We start from the raw sequence: 20787 nt of genomic DNA, 5'->3' as shown, positions 1-20787 counted from the left end.
CCATCAGCTCAGTCACTCAGTTCCATAGTCTTTGAATACTCTCATATATTTCCAATTTTAATATGGCATTATCATACTTTGATTCTTTTAGATATTTCATTGCAATTTACTTTAATAAAATATGAGAGATCACTCCCACATCACCTCAATCTTATGTATCTTTTAATTTGTACTTTATTATAAGTAATTGTTTAACATTCATATTTTTATGGTTGACCAGTCTATAAGATCCCCAAGGACTACCATTGTGTCTCTCTCTTCTACCCCTCCTTCTTCTGTAAGAGTATAGAATTTGGCATTTGGCAGACAAAGAATACACATTTGTTGAAAAAATATTATTTCTCATGTGTTGGAAGACTTTTTCATAGTGGCTATATCCATATAATCTTGCACTTCTCTCATACTTTTTATGACTGTTATATATCCCAGAATATTCAGTAATAGTGAAACATGAAACACACAGTAAATGAAAGAATGGTGTGAAGACGTTTTATATAGTGCCCATGTCATTTCCTGGAGAAGGCAATGGCACCCCATTCCAGTACTCTTGCCTGGAAAATCCCATGGGAGGAGGAGCCTGATGGGCTGCTGTCTATGGGGTCACACAGAGTCGGACACAACTGAAGCGACTTAGCAGCAGCAGCAGCAGCATGTCATTTCCATAAGACAGTATTTGGGCTGGGAATGGAAAAAACTCTCTTCAGGATCAAAATTTTACCTTATGCAGGGGTTTGGCAGGTTTTCAGTGGAGTCTTCCAACAAAATCAAAATTTGGTAAGACTGGGGAAATTCAAAATCCCAATAGCTTATTATCAACCAAAATCAGTTTTACCCATCAATTCATACAATGTAGTGCATCTTCCTGAAAAAGAAAATAGGTAAAGGAATATATGGTAACTTGTGAATATATATCCATTTTTTCTTAGAAGAGAGACCAATAAAGTTTCAGTTCTGTATTGGCCAAGATGAACAAATAATGCCAGCATTTTACAATTTGAACAAACATATGTAGAGAAAAAAGAGAGGGAAAAACACATGTAAGTGAGAAACTTACATAGCTCATATCTTCTTCCCTTGGCACCTTTGAATCTTTCTAGGTTCATGTAACTATTAAAGATTAACTCTTGTATCACATGTTACAAGTTCACTCAGTTCAGTTCAGTTCAGTTCAGTCACTCAGTCGTGTCTGACTCTTTGCGACCCCATGAATCACAGCACGCCAGGCCTCCCTGTTCATCACCAACTCCCGGAATTCACTCAGACTCATGTCCATCGAGTCAGTGATGCCATCCAGACATCTCATCCTCTGTCGTCCCCTTCTCCTCCTGTTCACTAATAGATTTTAATTCTAAGTCAATTTCCCTCTGTAATTATTTACATATGTGACGAATATTGCAATCTAAATGATCTTGTTTATCACTGTATAGCATTAGATTTGTATCACTTTCATGATATTTGTGCATTTTTACTTAATGTTCTGACCTTTTAAACATTTTTAAACTAACTGAGGATCCCATTTTCCAGGGAGAACCCAGCATTGTGTGATTGCTATGAACCCATTGGCAGGGGAAGCTTCTGGTGCTAATAGGTTAGAGGGAGGATTCTAAAATGGTGCTTGCCAGGGTTGGTGTCAGAATTATGGAATGAGATTCCAAAAATGGCTACCACCAGAGCCATATCCCCAGGTGTAGTCCCAGCTGCACAATGCCTCCCCAGGAGATGCTCCAAGATCAGCAAGTGGTTCTTGCCCAGGTGTCTTTCAAACTACTGATTTCACTGGCACTCAAACTAAGTGAGATTTTGTGTACACCCTTTGAGAACAGTCTTTGTTTACAGTCTCCTGTTTTCTTGAATGTAAGCCCCTCTGGTTTTCAAAGCCAGATATTCTGGGGTATATCTTATGAAAATAGGGAGCTTGATGTGGGGGCTGAAACCCCTGTCTCCTGGAGGAGGACCTCTATGGTTCTGATATTCCTTCTGTTTGTAGGTGGCCAACTTCAGGTTATGGGTCCCAGTTAGACTGTATCTCTGCTCCTCCTACTTGTCTTGTTGTGGTGCCTTCTTTATATCTGTAGTTGTGGAAAGTCTTTTCTGCTAGTCTTCAGGTTGTTCTCAAAGATAATTGCTTTGTGAGTAGTTGTATTTTAGTGTGTCCATGGGAGGAGATAAGTCTAGGGTCTTTCTATTTCACCAACTTGATCTCAGTCACATAGATACTGTTTTCTAAAGATTGTTAATGACTTTCCACATTAAATATGGACCAACAGCATGAAGAATTTGCACTTCTCACACTTGTTTCAATCTGGTCTTCAGGTCACCTAGCCAGCCACCAGAGGATCCTGATTACTCATGAGAACTTTTCAGAGGATAGATAAAGGTAAGAAGAGACCCTCCAGTGGTTTAAGAAGCCTCCCTAATGATGCAGATCTCACCAGGAATCAATAGCCTCCCCTCCTATAGCTACAGTCTCAACCTTTTCTGTATGTTTTGAAGAAGAAACTTATTGTGGCACTAAATTCTTGAACCATCTGTGATCAAGAAAGTGTATGATGATCGAGATGCACTAAATGAAATGATGGCTTTCACCTCCATCTTTATGTTATTTATTTTTCCTGTCCTAAAAATTTTGAAACATTCTGACTGTATAGATTACTACAATCTAATGGCAATGGAAGGCTACTTGATAACTCCCTAAAAAGGAAAAAAGGATGGGCAGCTAAGGAACTATCTTATGATTCAGTCTGTCAAGTGTGTTCCTCTGTCTAAGTTTGTGTCTTTGGTCTCCAGAAAAATTATAAATATTGGAAAAACTAAAAATAAATATTAAAAAGCACATCAGAATGAGTGATAAGGGAGATTCACCTGCTAAAGACTGATAAAAATATTCCTTTTTAGTATTTATAACTTGGTTAAAGGATCTCCTTTGTTAATTTCTATTCTTAGAATAAATCAGCAATGCTGTGAAGGCTCCTTGTTCAAGGAATGACATAAAAATTCTGGAAAGCCAGGCTAGAAAACCTGCCTTGGTTGCAAAAGTCTATTTGCACCAGTCACTTGCACTTCTGTCCCCGTACTTACCTAAAATTTCTCTAAGCTTTTTTATGGCTTTGGATTATTTGCTTAGTATATATTCACACATACACTCCATTCACAGCCCAGCATCCTATTGTGACTTTTTGCTATTTTTTGCCATGTCTTCCTTCACTTTGCTGTGCATGTGCTTATTATGTTACCTCACTTACAAGCTGCTTTTCTATGACCTATGATTCCTGATGAACTTTTATCTTAGAAACTTTAATCTCTGAATTATTTATTTTAGAAACATTGGTCTTTGGATTATTTGCTTAGTCTTTTATTTTAGATAGGCCTAATCATCCTCCCACTTCATTCACCAACCAGCTTTCTACACTGACTGTTTGGCATGTGATGCCCTTTATCACTTCACATTAACTCGCATGACCCTGCTATGGAACCTCGTCTAAGAGTTTATATTCTATGACCTGTGATTCTTGATTAATTTTTAGCAGATTTGTTCCTAGACTTTGGCCTTGGCTCTGTTCTTCAAGCCTCTACCTCCTATCAGTTCAGTTCAGTTCAGTTCAGTTCAGTTCAGTAGCTCAGTCGTGTCCGACTCTTTGAGACCCCATGAATCGCAGCAGGCCAGGCCTCCCTGTCCATCACCAACTCCCGGAGTTCACTGAGACTCATGTCCATCGAGTCAGTGATGCCATCCAGCCATCTCATCCTCTGCCATCCCCTTCTCCTCCTGCCCCCAATCCCTACCAGCACCAGAGTCTTTGCCAATGAGTCAACTCTTCGCATGAGGTGGCCAAAGTACTAGAGTTTCAACTTGAGCATCATTCCTTCCAAAGAAATCCCAGGGCTGATCTCCTTCAGAATGGACTGGTTGGATCTCCTTGCAGTCCAAGGGACTCTCAAGAGTCTTCTCCAACAACACAGTTCAAAAGCATCAATTCTTCGGCACTCAGCTTTCTTCATAGTCCAACTCTCACATCCATACATGACCACTGGAAAAACCATAGCCTTGACTAGACGGACCTTTGTTGGCAAAGTAATGTCTCTGCTTTTGAATATGCTATCTAGGTTGGTCATAACTTTTCTTCCAAGGAATAAGCGTCTTTTAATTTCATGGCTGCAGTCACCATCTGCAGTGATTTTGGAGCCCAGAAAAATAAAGTCTGACACTGTTTCCACTGTTTCCTCATCTATTTCCCATGAAATGATGGGACTGGATGCCATGATCTTCGTTTTATGAAAGTTGAGCTTTAAGCCAACTTTTTCACTCTCCTCTTTCACCTTCTTCAAGAGGCTTTTTAGTTCCTCTTCACTTTCTGCCATAAGGGTGGTGTCATCTGCATATCTGAGGTTCTTGATATTTCTCCCAGCAATCTTGATTCCAGCTTGTGCTTCTTCCAGCCCAGCGTTTCTCATGATGTACTCTTCATATAAGTTAAATAAACAGAGTGACAATATACAGCCTTGACATACTGTTTTTCCTATTTGGAACCAGTCTGTTGTTCCATGTCCCATTCTAACTATTGCTTCCTGACCTGCATACAGGTTTCTCAAGAGGCAAGTCAGGTGGTCTGGTATTCCCATCTCTTTCAGACTTTTCCACAGTTTATTGTGATCCACACAGTCAAAGGCTTTGGCATAGTCAATAAAGCAGAAATAGGTGTTTTTCTGGAACTCTCTTGCTTTTGCCATGATCCAGCAGATGTTGGCAATTTGGTCTCTGGTTCTTCTGCCTTTTCTAAAACCAGCTTGAACATCTGGAAGTTCACAGTTCACGTATTGCTGAAGCCTGGCTTGGAGAATTTGAGCATTACTTTACTAGTGTGTGAGATGAGTGCAATTTTGTGGTAGTTTGAGCATTCTTTGGCATTGCCTTTCTTTGGGATTGGAATGAAAACTGACCTTTTCCAGTCTTGTGGCCACTGCTGAGTTTTCCAAATTTGCTGGCATATTGAGTGCAGCACTTTCACAGCATCATCTTTCAGGATTTGGAATAGCTCAACTGGAATTCCATCACCTCCACTAGCTTTGTTCATAGTGATACTTTCTAAGGCCCACATGACTTCACATTCCAGGACATCTGGCTCTAGGAGAGTGATCACACCATCGTGATTATCTGGGTCATGAAGATCTTTTTTGTACAGTTCTTCTGTGTATTCTTGCCACCTGTTCTTAATATCTTCTGCTTCTGTTAGGTCCATACCATTTCTGTCCTTTATCGAGCCCATCTTTGCATGAAATTTACCCTTTGTATCTCTAATTTTCTTCAAGAGATCTCTAGACTTTCCCACTTTATTGTTTTCCTCTATTTCTTTGCATTGATCGCTAAGGAAGGCTTTCTTATCTCTTCTTGCTATTCTTTTGAACTCTGCATTCAGATGCTTATATCTTTCCTTTTCTCCTTTGCTTTTCACTTCTCTTCCTTTCACAGCTATTTGTAAGGCCTCCCCATTCAATATATATGTAATCTTAATCTTAAATATTGCATATACAATATATATGTAATCTTAAATTATGCTTGTAAATCTTCTTAGCCATTGAGAGCAATAAAGAATTTCTGCCAAGGACGGTTTCCAAAATTTTTACAGTAATTTCCAAACACAATATATATATATATATATATATATATATATATATATATATATATATATATATTTTAGTAAAACGTAGTGAGGGAACATCTCTCTTGGCAAAGAGAAGTTTGGTTAGTTTAGTGATATGGAGAACGTCTTTTATGAAGACCACCACAATGAAGAGAAACTAATCTTCTCTATTTTGTAGCACACTTGATGCTTACCATAATATTTCTCCAAATCATAGATGGAGTTTTGAAATTAGAGTCTCCTATTTTTCTTTCATATAATGCAATATGCAAAGTGATTACTCTGGGGCCAGACTGCTATGTTTTAATCCCATCTCTGTCACTTCCTCCCCATGAAAACTTGAATAGGTTACCTTACTTAAGTTTCTATATGTATAAAATGAGAATAATATTGCATATGAATAAGATCTCTATGCCTCTATCCTATGAATTAATAAATATGATGGTCTTAGATTTCCTGGAAGAGAGTAAATTCTCAAAAAATATTTACTAATTTCCTTCTGCTCCCCAAATTAGTAAACAACAGCAATGAAGAGGAAGCTCAAAAAATATTTGTTGTTGAATGGATACACTCACAGAATCAAGATTAGAAGTCAGATATGAAAAATCTATTGGACTGTCACCCTTTGCTTAATTTTTCAAACTGCAGGTGCTATAGAATCAGAAAGCAAACATCGATAATCAAATATTAACCCCCGATGTTTTTTTATATTCTAATATTAATCCCTGATGTTTTAGGTTTCCATAGTCAATTCAGTCACTCAATCCTAACTGACTCTTTGCAATCCCATGGACTGCAGCATGCCAGGTTTCTTTCCTGTCCATCACCAACTCCCAGAGATTCCGCTACCTCATCTCCAAGATTTGGTGATTCCATCCAGTCATCTATCTCATCCTCTGTCATCCCCTTCTCCTCCTACCTTCAATCTTTTCTAGCATTAGGGTTTTTTTCCAATGAGTCAGTTCTTCATATTAGGTGGTCAAAGTACTGGAGCTTCAATTTCAGCATCAGTTCTTCCAATAAATATTCAGGACTGATTTTCTTTAGGATTGACTAGTTCGATCTCTATGCAGTTCAAGGGACTCTCAAGAGTCTCTCCAGCACCACAGTTCAAGAGCATCAATTCTTTGGTGCTCAACCTTCATTGTGCTCCAACTCTCACATCCGTACACGACTAATGGAAAAACCATAGTTTTGACTACACTGACCTTTGTCAGCACAGTAATGTCTCTGCTTTTTAATATGTCTAGGCTTATTTTAATATGCTGTCTAGGTTTGTAATAGCTTGTCTTCCAAGGAGCATGTGTTTTTTAATTTCATGGAGCAGTCACCATTTTCAATTATTTTGGAGCCCATGAAAATAAAGTCTGAAAAAGGAAATGGCAAACCAGTATTTTTGCCTTGAGAACCTCAGAAACAGCATGAAAAGGCAAAAACATATGACACTGAAAAGTGAACTCCCTAGGTTGGTAGGTGCCCAATATGCTAATGGATAAAGTGGAGTGGAAAAATAACTCCAGCAAGAATGAAGAGCCTGAGCCAAAGTGAAAACAAAACCCAGTTGTGGATGTGACTGCTGATGGAAGTAAAGTCTGATGCTGTAAAGAATATTGCCTAGGAACCTGGAATATTAGGTCCATGAGTCAAGGTAAATTGGAAGTGGTCAAACAGGAGGTAGCAAGAGTGATCATTGAAATTTTAAGAATCAGTGTACTAAAGTGGACCAGAATGAATGAATTTAATTCATCAGGTGAACATTATATCTATTGTGGGCAAGAATCCCTTAGAAGAAATGGAAAAGCCCTCATAGTCAACGAAAGAGTCCGAAATGCAGTACTTGGATGCAATCTCAAAAACGACAGAATGATCTCTTTGTTTCCAAAGCAAACCATTCAATATCACAGTAATCTAAGAATAGCCCCAACCACTAATGCCAATGAAGCTGAGTTTGAATGGTTCTATGAAGACCCACTAGACCTTCTAGAAGTAACACCAAAAAAGATGTCCATTTCATTATAGGGAGCTGGAATGCAAAAGTAGGAAGTCAAGAGATACCTGGAGTAACAGGCAAGTTTGACCTTGGAGTACAAAATGAAGCAGGGCAAAGACTAACAGAGTTTTGCCAGAGAACACACTGGTCATAGCAAATACCCTCTTCCAACAACACAAGAGAAGATTCTACATATGGACATCATCAGATGGTCAATACTGAAACAGATTGATTATATTTTTTTTGCAGCCAAAGTTGGAGGCACTCTATACAGTCAGCAAAGACAGGATTGGGAGATGACTGTGGCTCACATTATTAACTCCTTATTGCCAAATTCAGCCTTAAATTGAAGAAAATAGGGGAAAACACTAGACCATTCAGGTGTGACCTAAATCAAATCCCTTACAATTATACAGTGGTAGTGACAAATAGATTCAAGGGATTAGATCTGATAGACAAAGTGCTTGAAGAACCATGGACAGAGGTTCATAACATTGTACAGGAGGCTGAGATCAAAACCATCTCCCAAAAAGAAATGCAAAAAGGCAAAATGGTTGTCTGAGGAGGCCTTACAAATAGCTGAGAAAAGAATAGAAGCTAAAGGCAAATGAAAAAAGGCAAGATATATCCATCTGAATGCTGAGTTCCAAAGAAGAGCAAGGAGGGATAAGAAATCCTTATTAAGTGATCTATCCCAAGGAATAGAGGAAAGCATTAAATGGGAAAGACTAGAAGTTTACTTAATAAATGACATTTAATCCGTTGAGATAGAAGGAATAATACTAGATAACTCTCGGAGAAACTCATCCACAACTACACAATTTTTCTTCTTAATAGAGAGACTAGATGATGGAGATGTTAGAGAGATTAAAATAATAGAAGATTTGAATCTAGAGTGAGATGTCAGGAACTTTGATTCTGAAAGCTAAAAGGAACATCTGTTCAGTTCAGTTCAGTCGCTCAGTTGTGTCCGACTCTTTTTGACATAGAAATGTGGTAGATTCATGTTGATGTATGGCAAAGCCAGTACAATATTGTAAAGTAATTAACCTCCAATTAAAATAAATTTATATTAAAAATAAATGTTTAATTTTAAAGACAAATAAACACAAAGTTTATACAAAATATCAGATTGCTTTGTGTGTGTGTGTATATATATATATATATATATATTTTACTGATCCAGGTTTAAAAAGATATTTCCTCATGGCTAACCTTCATTTGATTTTAAAGATATTTAATGAAGTTTCTTACTATAGCATATTTAAAATGGCTATTACTCTTTGTAACTCTTCCTATTAAGAGGTGGAGGCAATTTCTTCACCCTTTGAATTTGGGTTTGCCTCCTGACCTGTTTTACTAATAGAAGGTAGCAGAAGTCATTTTGTGTGACTTTCAAGTCTAGACCTAAAACTTTCATACAACCTATTCTCTAATTCTGCTACCATCTAAAAAGGTCCAGGGTTTTCTGTTGGAGAGGTCACCTGGAGGAAACAATCAAAGTATCCTGCTAATTTGCCAAACCCCAGCCATGTGAGTAACACTTTCTTGGACTGTTCCACCTCTGCCAAGCCTGGTAACTAACAGTAGCATAAAGATTAAGCCCAGGCAAAACCCATTGAAGAGACATTTTCCTAAGCCCAGCCCAAATTTCTGATTCATAGGGTCATGAGAAAACCGCATGGTTTCTCTTTTAAACTGTGAGTTTTAGGATAGTTGCTTTTACAGCAATAAATAAAAGACATTATAATTTATGAAAAGTGCAATGCATACATAGCTTTCAAAATAAATAAGCCTCAAGAATATTAACATATGGGACTATTACTGTCAAATAGAGGAACATTTCCAATGTCACAGAGTTCTAGACTACTTTGCACATTCTCCTGAATAGTTGATACCTTTTGACTAAGAAGTTGTTATATTTCCATTTTGACACTAAACATAAGAAAATACAAATTATACCACCCTAACCCACACAAAGAAGATAAGATTTCTTTTCATCTACTGGAGGGAAAATGTAATAAACCAGGCTTACTTAATACTTCACTGTAAAATTTATCCCACTTCTTCTTGTTAAAAGTCTCAAGTGAAGAGTCAAAATATAGATCATAAACTATATTTGCCACTCTCTCCATAAATATCATTTTGTCACTTATTTAAACTATGATAATAGGTATGTAGGAAGGAGGTCATATAAGCCCTCCACAGAGTTTTTCATACGTATTGCCAGTGGTAAATCGAAGACTGTGGACCAAAGGTAGGGGAGGTAGTTTAGCCAGCAGCACGGCACAAGGAGAAATTGCATCTCTAAGAATAACATCACATCTGGACTCTCTCAGTTTTTTCATAAGTTTTTTTGTTTAAAACTGCATCTGCACAGAGCTTTTGAACAGTATCAGAATATTTGTGATATGTTTTTTGCATCTTTAAATCATATACCCACAATGTACTCTCTAGTAATTCATATGCCCATATCTTGATCTATTTCATGAAACACAAATCAGGCTCATTCTTAGTGAAGGATGTAGGATAAGACACAAATTTAAGGGTAGATGGTTTACTGGGATTCACCAGGATGGAAGCTGAAGATGCTAGCACAGTCACTTCATGATCCCTCTGAGCAAGTTCATCCAAAATTGTTTTAAATTGATCCAGTCACTCTATTCCATTGGCTATACCAGAACCTTTTCACAGAAGTCACAGCTGAAATAAAAAGAAAGCACAAGAAAAGCCCATCTCTTAGACATCTTGATAAAATCCAAACCTTCTTCATAAGCTTCCTTAACTTCAGAGGTAGCTCTCCTTTATATCCAGGACAGAATCAATTAAGTAGTTAAAATATAACTGCCACTTGGTAAGGTCACAATGACTATGAGCTAAAGATTCTTTCCAAGAGTCTGCCTTAGCAATTTCTCTGCAAGCTAATCTCCAGTTCAGAGGCTTTGGAAAGCAAATATTTAAAAGCATACATGATTTTGTGCTTCTGTGTACAATAAATCCCAGAATCACTGTAAATGCTCTGGCTCTAGGATAAGAGGAAATTACCTAGGATGTAGGAAATTTGCAGATAAGAAAGCAGCATGTGTCAACACAGATACATTCTGATTTATTTGAGCATTCCAAGCATTTCTTTCTGCATATTTTTACATCTATTTTATTAGCTCCATTTCATTTAGCTCGCTTTTGTTCTTTTGAGTGAAGTTATTCCTTCCTTTTTTCCTCTTTATATGAACATGAGCATCCTTTGAGTATAACTTCAGTCAGTTTAGTATAGCTTTAGTCACTTTCCTTTGAGAATATTGCTTCTGAATTATGATCATTTCCTTTTCTGAACATTTGTGTCCTTCCTTCTATTCCTCTAACTTCTTCAGCACTTCCTCAAAACTTACTCTTCGAAAGAATTTCTTCCCTAAGTACCTTCTTCTGAACTTCATTTTGTATCTTACTTTTGTAATTGAGATATATGATATTAAAAAAATCTTACCAGAAATTCCTATCAAATTAGAAGCAGGAAGGGGAAGATGCATGTAATGTAAATAATCTATTGACCTGAAATTAGATGAGAATCTCTCTTAAGAAGGATTTGGATATAGGTTCTAAGCAAAACATTCATTCTGCGAGTGATATAAGCTTTGATATCATGGACACTGAGAAAAGAGATAAAGGAAAAATATAGATTTGAAAATCTAGAAAAGGAAAGGGAAATGGATCTCCGTGTCCATGATGGAGGCATTACTTTTAGTCATGACAATTTTGGTTATGAAGCCTCTTGTAAGTCCCTTTAGAACACAGAACAAATCTCCCTGGGAGAATAAAGAAGTGATATTCACAAAGTGGTGTTGGTGCAGAGAGTACTGACTATTGTTTTGTCAAGTATAAAAGGTATGTACGGGGAATCTAGGTTTAGAGAGCAATGTGAAAAATCATGAAAGCCTGAAGGAACACATTTTCCTCAGAGTATGAGAAGAAATTTACTGTGGTTATATAAATATTTGCTCTGTAAGCTGTGAGGAGCCTTGGAAAGTTTCAAGTCCTGGCGAGATATTTCCTTATTTCATTCCTGAAAATTTCTTATGGCAGGTTGTGAGAATGTAGATATGAGATGAAAGAACCCTACAAAAAGGGGGCTGGCTAATCTGGAAAGTCTTAAAATTTCCAGAGGAGAGGTAATTAGCACTTGAAAGAACGTGAAATTTAAAGTGCTAGTTACTCAGCCATGTCCAACTCTCTGTGACCCCATGGACTGTGGCCCACCAGGCTCCTCTGTCTATGGAATTCTCCAGACAAGAGTACTGGAGTGGCTTGCCATTCCCTCCTCCAGGGAATCTTCCTGACCCAGGGATAAAACCCTGCTTGGAGTCAGTGTTTGAGTTGCAAATCAAATGATTTCTTGTTGAATTATTATTTCTCAGATTGATTTTATTTTAGCTTTCAGTATTTGTGTCCATGAGCTATAACAAGAAGATCATTTCAGTGATCCATTTACAAAATGAGTATTGGGTTATAAGGTGTTCTGTTTCTTATCACCATGTCTCTATAGAACCTGTTAATATAAAGAAATATTTTCCTTCCACAATGGGAAAGACAGAATCATAGAATTTAACTTTGTATTAGTTTATTAGTTCTTTTTTTAAAATTACTGGTGTAACAACTTACTACGCACTCAGAGCTTTAAACTTTACAAATTTACTTCTTAGATCAGAAGTCTGATGGACTAAACTCCAGGTGCTGGCACAGCTAAGCATGTCTTTCTGGAGGCTTAGGGGAAGAATCTGTTTCTTTTTCTTTCTCAGATTCAGGAGGCTGCCTGCATTCCCTGGTGCATTTCTCCCCTAGTTCCTGCTTTCCAACCCCTTCCTCCATTCCAAACTCAGCATCAGCAGATTCATTTCTTCTCATCTTGCTATGTTTCTGGTTCTCTGAACCTAGATAAAGTTTTCTGCCTTTAAGAAAATTTGGATATGACTAGATTGGCTAGACCTGGATAATGCAAGCTATTCTCTTCATCTCAAAGTTTTTAATTATAATAGCATCTACAAAGTTCACTAAAATTCACCATGTGTGTTGGCATTTTCACAGTCTGGGGATTAGGAGTTAGATGTCTTTGTTGGTCATTATTCTGCTAACCACAGTCTATCCTCTGGGCCCCAGAGTTTCATATTCATCACATATGTAAAATATATACACCTCATCCTTTAGTTTGTAAAAGTCTCAACACATTACAGTATGATCTCAAAATCCTAAATCTCATCCTTTATATCATCTCAGTCAGGTATGGGAGAAGCTCTGAATATGATCCATTTTAGAGCATAATCCCTTTGAGTCTAAGGAACAAGTTATCTGCTCCCCAAATATAATGATGACAGATCTAGCATAACACTATAGACACTGTGCTTCAAAGGAGGAGGAAATGGGGATAAAGTGTAACTTCCACCACTCCCTCTGGTTTGAATGATTCACACCTTCAGTGTCTCCAAAGAGTCTTTTGTGTGACTGAATACTCTGATCTTTGATCTTTCTGAAGTATTAGCAAAAAATTTGATAGCCACACACTTGGCTTTTTCTTCAGAGCATTTTTGTTTTGTTTTACAGTCAATCTCTTAATACTAGTTTCCTTAGCAATCTGGACAGACTGAATTTCACAAGTCATCAAGTCCAGGTTACTTTTTGTTTAACACTTCTTTCATCACTTTAATGTCTCTACTGTCACATTTTACTATAAACAGCAAAAGAAATCAGTCAGTATCTTGAAGCTTTGTTTGGAAATCTCAGCTAGATGTACAAGCTTGTCACTTACAAATCCTTCATTACATGTAGTCATAGTACACACTTTCTTTAAGCTTTCTGATACTATATAACAAGATTTACCTTTCATCCAGTTTCTAATCATAAGCTTTTCATTTCCTTCTGAGCACTCACTGGCAACAAATTTAATGTCAATATTTATATTAACAGCTTGCTTTTTTTGATTTAGGTATTCTCTAAGTCAGTTTATTTATTTATTTATTTTTACTATGATCCTTGTTATGTTTTTTGGAGTACATATTGCAGAGACTTGTTTATATTTCCTGCCCATAAGATATTTCTCAGGCAATTTATGTCCTTCTATGTTGTGAACTCAATAATATATTGCCAATGGCTTGGGAGTAAGAAAACAATTAATTCTTCTTAGAGAGGCAATATAACTAACATTTTATTATATAGTAGTGGGAAAACCCATTTCCTAGTACATCATAGACAGAAATCATTGACCTGCATCTAATGTGTTTTGTCCCTGAGGGTCTAGTCAGTAGTTGTGATATAGAAATAAAGAAGCCCATAGGAATGACAGAAATAATGTTATTATTCACATCATCACAAGAAGGAGCATCCATATTATAGTCAGTTTATCATTATTAGAGAAAATGTGAAAATTATCAGGATGTTCTCTTAGGTGATATAATCTTAATTTATAATCTATAAAACATCATCAGTTCAGTTCAGTCGCTCAGTCGTGTCCGACTCTTTGCGACCCCATAAATCGCAGCACGCCAGGCTTCCCTGTCCATCACCAACGCCCGGAGTTCACTCAGACTCACACCCATCGAGTCAGTGATGCCATCCAGCCGTCTCATCCTCTGTCGTCCCCTTCTCCTCTTGCCCCCAATCCCTCCTAGCATCAGTTTTTTTCAATGAGTCTACTCTTCGGATGAAGTGGCCAAAGTACTGGAGTTTCAGCTTTAACATCATTCCTTCCAAAGAACACCCAGCACTGATTTCCTTTAGAATGGACTAACTGGATCTCCTTGCAGTTCAAGGGACTCTCAAGAGTCTTCTCCAACACCACAGTTCAAAAGCATCAGTTCTTTGAAGCTCAGCTTTCTTCACAGTCCAACTCTCACATCCATACATGACCACTGGAAAAACCATAGCCTTGTAAACATCTATAAACATCTAAAAAATCTGTAAAACATCATAAATCTAACTAAAGCCTGATTATGCATCCAAATCCATAGAGTAAAATCCCAGAGAATCTGAAATTACTGGAATATATACATTTTAAAGACAAATTGCTATGTAATACGTGCCAGGCCAATTCTAAAATAACATTCTGTGTAGGTTGTTTGGAAGGAATTCAGATCAAGAAAGAACCTGACCTGTAGTTCCAAAAAAAAAAAATTTTTTTTTTGAGAAAACTCAGACTGATCTTACATTTTTAAAGAAGATTTTAAATAAAGGGGCTTATTTATATTTTTCTAGGATAGATCTGACTCTGCCACTTTTTCCCCAAATTTATACTCATCCACTCCTACCCTAGCTGAGAAGTTTAGAATTGTTTATCTGATTATTTGGAAGCAATTAGATTGATTGAGTCACATTATGAATGGGCAAGTGAGGTGGTCCAGTGGCTAAGACTCCATACTCCCAAAGCAAGGGGCTTGGGTTTGATCCCTGGTCAGGGAACTAGATCTCACATGCTGCAGCAACTAAAGAGTTCACATGCTGCAACTAAAGATCCTGCATGTCACAACTTAAAAAAAAAAAAAATCCTGCATGCAGCAACTATGGTTAAATAAATAAGTTATTGGGAGGAGGAGCTAAGATGGCGGAGGAGTAGGATGGGGAGAACCCTTTCTCCCCCACAAATTCATCAAAAGAACACTTAAACGCCAAATAAATTCCACAAAACAACTTCTGAATGCGAGCAGAGGACATCAGGCACCCAGAGAAGCAGCCCAAGTCTTTGAAAGGAGGTAGGAAAAAATATAAAAGACAAAAAAAGAGACAAAAGAGGGAGGGATGGAGTTCCATCCCGGGAAGGGAGTCTTAAAAAGAGAGAAGTTTCCAAACACCAGGAAACCTTCTCACTGCCAAATCTGTGCCGAGCCTTGGAAGCACAGAGGGCAACATAACAGGGAGGAAAAATAAATAAACAATTAAAACCCGCAGATTGTGAGCCCTACGGTAACTCCCCCAGCAGAGAAGCAGCACAAACGCCTGCACATGCCACTAGCAAGCGGGGGCTGGGCAGGGAGGCGTGGTACGGGCTGCATCACTTAGAGTAAGGATCTGGCCTGAATACCCTGAGCGCTATCTGAGTGAAATAATTTGGGCTAGCAAACCAGACTGTGGGATATCTACCACGCGAAAAGCCAGCACTAACCTAAGATACCGCTGGGCCTGCACACGGAACAAAGGACTGAACAGAGATAGCTGGCTGCAGACCATCCCCCTCCAGTGACAGGCAGCCAGAGCCAGAAGGGGGTAATCGCAGCCCCAGAGAGACATTATATATAAAAATGTAAGCAGGCATCTTTGCTAACTAAAACTTGGGGGTCTGGACGGTCAACATCTGCCTGAGAAGATGTGCGGGTTGTACACCTAGACAACCAAGCCGCGGGGAGGAGATAAGTTGCAGCAATCGCGCTGGCCAAACAACCTGAGCTGCTCGGACCTGGAAAGGACACAAAACGCAGGCCCAACGGAGTCTGCGCCTCTGAGGACCACCCGAGTGCCTGAACCTGAGCGGCTTGGACCTGGGAGGTGCAGGCAGCCCAGGGCCAGCCACGGATGGTTCCCGGCAGAGCAACCTAGAGCCTGAGCAGTGTGGGCAGGGAGGCTACACGCACCGTGAGCGGGGGCAGACCCAGTGAGGCTGAGGCACTGCGAGCACACGCCAGTGTTATTTGTTTGCAGTGTCCCTCCCTCCCCACAGCGCGACTGAACAAGTGAGCCTAAAAAAAAAAAAAAAAGTGTCCACCACCGTCCCATTTGTGTCAGGGCGGAAACCAGACACTGAAGAGACCAGCAAACAGAAGAAGCTACAACAGAGGGAACCGCCTTGGAAGCTATAGGCAATAGATTAAAACCCTGTGGTTAGTACCTAATACATAGGAAGGGGCCTATAAATCTTGAGAAATATGTCGGACCAAGGAACTAGCCAAAAATGAACTGAACCCACAATACTCACAACAAAACCAGAGAAAGTCCTAGATATATTTTTACTATTTTTACGATCATTCTTTTTTTTTTCTTTTAATGTTTAAAAAAAATTTTAAGTCCTCTATTATTCCTTAATTTTCACTTTTATAACCTATTACTTTGCAAAAAAAAAAACCTATTTTTTAAAGCAAACTTCATATATACATTTTTTTAATAATTTTTTGACCTTTTTTTTCCCTTCTTTTCTTTAGCATTGTATTTTTGAAATTCCAAACTCTAGATTTTTAACTTTAGCTTTTTGCCATTTGTTATCAATTTTGTACCTATAGTTTTTTTTTTTTATAATTTCTGTGACTTTTTTTCTTTTTTTTCTGTTTCTTTCTCTTCTTCTTTTATATAACATTGTATATCTGAAATTCCAAACTCTACTCTAGATTTTTAATTTATGCTTTTTGGTATTTGTTATCAATTTTGTACCTGTATTTTCTTTATAATTTTTGCGACTTTGTTTGTTTTTGTTTTTCTCTTTCTTTTTCTTCTTCTTTTTTTTAACATTGTATTTTTGAAATTCCAAACTCTACTCTAGATTTTTAACTTTTGCTTTTATGTATTTGTTACCAATTCTGTACCTTTAAGAACCCAATCTTCAGTACCTATTTTTCACTAGGGAGCGAGATAAATGGCTTGACTGCTCTCTCTCCCTTTGGACTCTCCTTTTTCTCCACCAGGTCGCCTGTGTCTCCTCCCTAACCCCTCTCTACTCTACCCAATTCTGTGAATTTCTGTTTGTTCCAGACAGTGGAGAACACTTAGGGAACTGATTACTGGCTGGATCTGTCTCCCTCCTTTTCATTCCCCCCTTTTATCCTCCTGGCCACCTCTGTCTCCTTCCTCCTTCTTCTCTTCTCTGTATAACTCCGTGAACATCTCTGAGTGGTCCAGTTGTGGAGTGCACATAAGGAAGTGATTACTGGCTAGCCCACTCTCTCCTCTATTGATTCCACCTCATCTCATTCGGGTCACCTCTAACTCCCTCCTCCCTCTTCTCTTCTCCATGTAATGCTGTGAACCTCTCTGGGTGACCCTTACAGTAGAGAAACTTTTCATTTTTAACGTAGATGTTTTATCAATGGTGCTGTATAGAAGGAGGAGTATTGACACTACTGTAAAAATAAGACTGATAACTGGAAGCAGGAGGCTTAAGTCCAAACCCTGACTCCAGGGAACTCCTGACTCCAAGGAACATTAATTGACAGGAGCTCATCAAACGCCTCCATACCGACACTGAAACCAAGCACCACACAAGGGCCAACAAGTTCCAGGGCAAGACATACCAAGCAAATTCTCCGGCAACACAGGAACACAGCCCTGAGCTCCAAGATACAGGCTGCCCAAAGTCACCCCAAAACCATAGACATCTCATAACTCATTACTGGACACTTCATTGCACTCCAGAGAGAAGAAATACAGCTCCACCCACCAGAACACCGACACAAGCTTCCCTAACCAGGAAACCTTGACAAGCCACCTGTACAAACCCACACACAACGAGGAAATGCCACAATAAAGAGAACTCCACAAACTGCCAGAATACAGAAAGGACACCCCAAACCCAGCAATTTAAACAAGATGAAGAGACAGAGGAATACCCAGCAGATAAAGGAACAGAATAAATGCCCACCAAACCAAACAAAAGAGGAAGAGATAGGGAATCTACCTGATAAAGAATTCCAAATAATGATAGTGAAATTGATCCAAAATCTTGAAATCAAAATGGAATCACAGATAAATAGCCTGGAGACAAGGACTGAGAAGATGCAAGAAAGGTTTAACAAGGACCTAGAAGAAATAAAAAAAAGTCAATATTTAATGAATAATGCAATAAATGAAATTAAAAACACTCTGGAGGCAACAAATAGTAGAATAACAGAGGCAGAAGATAGGATTAGTGAATTAGAAGATAGAATGGTAGAAACAAATGAATCAGAGAGGATAAAAGAAAAATGAACTAAAAGAATTGAGGACAATCTCAGAGACCTCGAGGACAATATTAAATGCTACAACATTCGAATCATAGGGGTCCCAGAAGAAGAAGACAAACAGAAAGACCATGAGAAAATACTTGAGGAGATAATAGTTGAAAACTTCCCTAAAATGGGGAAGGAAATAATCACCCAAGTCCAAGAAACCCAGAGAGTCCCAAACAGGATAAACCCAAGACGAAACACCCCAAGACATATATTAATCAAATTAACAAAGATCAAACACAAAGAACAAATATTAAAAGCAACAAGGGAAAAACAACAAATAACACACAAGGGAATTCCCATAAGGATAACAGCTGATCTTTCAATAGAAACTCTTCAAGCCAGGAGGGAATGGCAAGACATACTTAAAATGGTGAAAGAAAATAACCTACAGCCCAGATTATTGTACCCAGCAAGGATCTCATTCAAATATGAAGGAGAAATCGAAAGCTTCACAGACAAGCAAAAGTTGAGAGAATTCAGCACCACCAAACCAGCTCTCCAACAAATACTAAAGGATATTCTCTAGATAGGAAACACAAAAACAGTGCATAAGTTCGAACCCCAAACAATAAAGTAAATGGCAACGGGATCATACTTATCAGTAATTACCTTAAATGTAAAGGGTTGAATACCACAACCAAAAGACAAAGACTGGCTAAATGGATACAAAAATAAGACCCCTACATATGTTGTCTACAAGAGACCCACCTCAAAACAGGGGACACATACAGACTGAAAGTGAAGGGCTGGAAAAAGATTTTCCATGCAAATAGGGACCAAAAGAAAGCAGGAGTAACAATACTCATATCAGATAAAATAGACTTTAAAACAAAGGCTGTGAAAAGAGACAAAGATGGTCACTACATAATGATCAAAGGATCAATCCAAGAAGAAGATATAACAGTTATAAATATATATGCACCCAACACAGGATCACCGCAATATGTAAGACAAATGCTAACAAGTATGAAAGGAGAAATTAACAATAACACAATAATAGTGGGAGACTTTAATATCCCACTCACACCCATGGATATATCAACTAAACAGAAAATTAACAAGGAAACACAAACTTTAAATGATACAATAGACCAGTTAGACCTAATTGATATCTATAGGACATTTCATCCCAAAACAATGAATTTCACCTTTTTCTCAAGCGCACTTGGAACCTTCTCCAGGATAGATCACATCCTGGGCCATAAAGCTAGCCGTGGTAAATTCAAAAAAATAGAAATCATTCCAAGCATCTTTTCTGACCACAATGCAATAAGATTAGATCTCAATTACAGGAGAAAAACTATTAAAAATTCCAACATATGGAGGCTGAACAACACGCTGCTGAATAACCAACAAATCACAGAAGAAATCAAAAAAGAAATCAAAATTTGCATAGAAACGAATGAAAATGAAAACACAACAACCCAAAACCTGTGGGACATGGTAAAAGCAGTCCTAAGGGGAAAGTTCATAGCAATACAGGCATACCTCAAGAAACAAGAAAAAAGTCAAATAAATAACCTAACTCTACACCTAAAGCAACTAGAAAAGGAAGAAATGAAGAACTCCAGGGTTAGTAGAAGGAAAGAAATCTTAAAAATTAGGACAGAAATAAATGCAAAAGAAACGAGACCATAGCAAAAATCAACAAAGCCAAAACCTGGTTCTTTTAAAGGATAAATAAAACTGACAAACCATTAGCCAGATTCAACAAGAAACAAAGGGAGAAAAATCAAGTCAATAAAATTAGAAATGAAAATGGAGAGATCGCAACAGACAACACAGAAATACAAAGGTTCATAAGAGACTACTATCAACAATTATATGCCAATAAAATGGACAACGTGGAAGAAATGGACAAATTCTTAGAAAAGTACAACTTTCCAAAACTTGACCAGGAAGAAATAGAAAATCTTAACAGACCCATCACAAGCACGGAAATTGAAACTGTAATCAAAACTCTTCCAGCAAACAAAAGTCCAGGGCCAGACGGCTTCACAGCTGAATTCTACCAAAAATTTACAGAAGAGCTAACACCTATCCTGCTCAAACTCTTCCAGAAAATTGCAGAGGAAGATAAACTTCCAAACTCATTCCATGAGGCCACCATCACCCTAATACCAAAACCTGACAAAGATCCCACAAAAAAAGAAAACTACAGGCCAATATCACTGAAGAACATAGATGCAAAAATCCTTAACAAAAT

At 38.0% G+C, this 20787-nt stretch overlaps 1 pseudogene; it reads right to left on the bottom strand.

Moving 5' to 3' along the window:
- LOC147370550 (UDP-glucuronosyltransferase 2B18-like) overlaps window positions 1–10376 on the bottom strand; it is a 29362-nt pseudogene extending 18986 nt beyond the window's left edge.
- Between the last annotated feature and the right edge of the window lie 10411 nt (window positions 10377–20787).

Source organism: Bos grunniens, chromosome 6 (assembly GCF_055505025.1).
Source record: "Bos grunniens cultivar Pamir isolate PY7600 chromosome 6, Bosgru_T2T1.0, whole genome shotgun sequence".
NCBI classification, from domain to species: Eukaryota; Metazoa; Chordata; class Mammalia; order Artiodactyla; family Bovidae; genus Bos; species Bos grunniens.
Note: the sequence above shows the minus strand (reverse complement) of the source record. Positions and strands in the feature narration are given on the sequence as shown.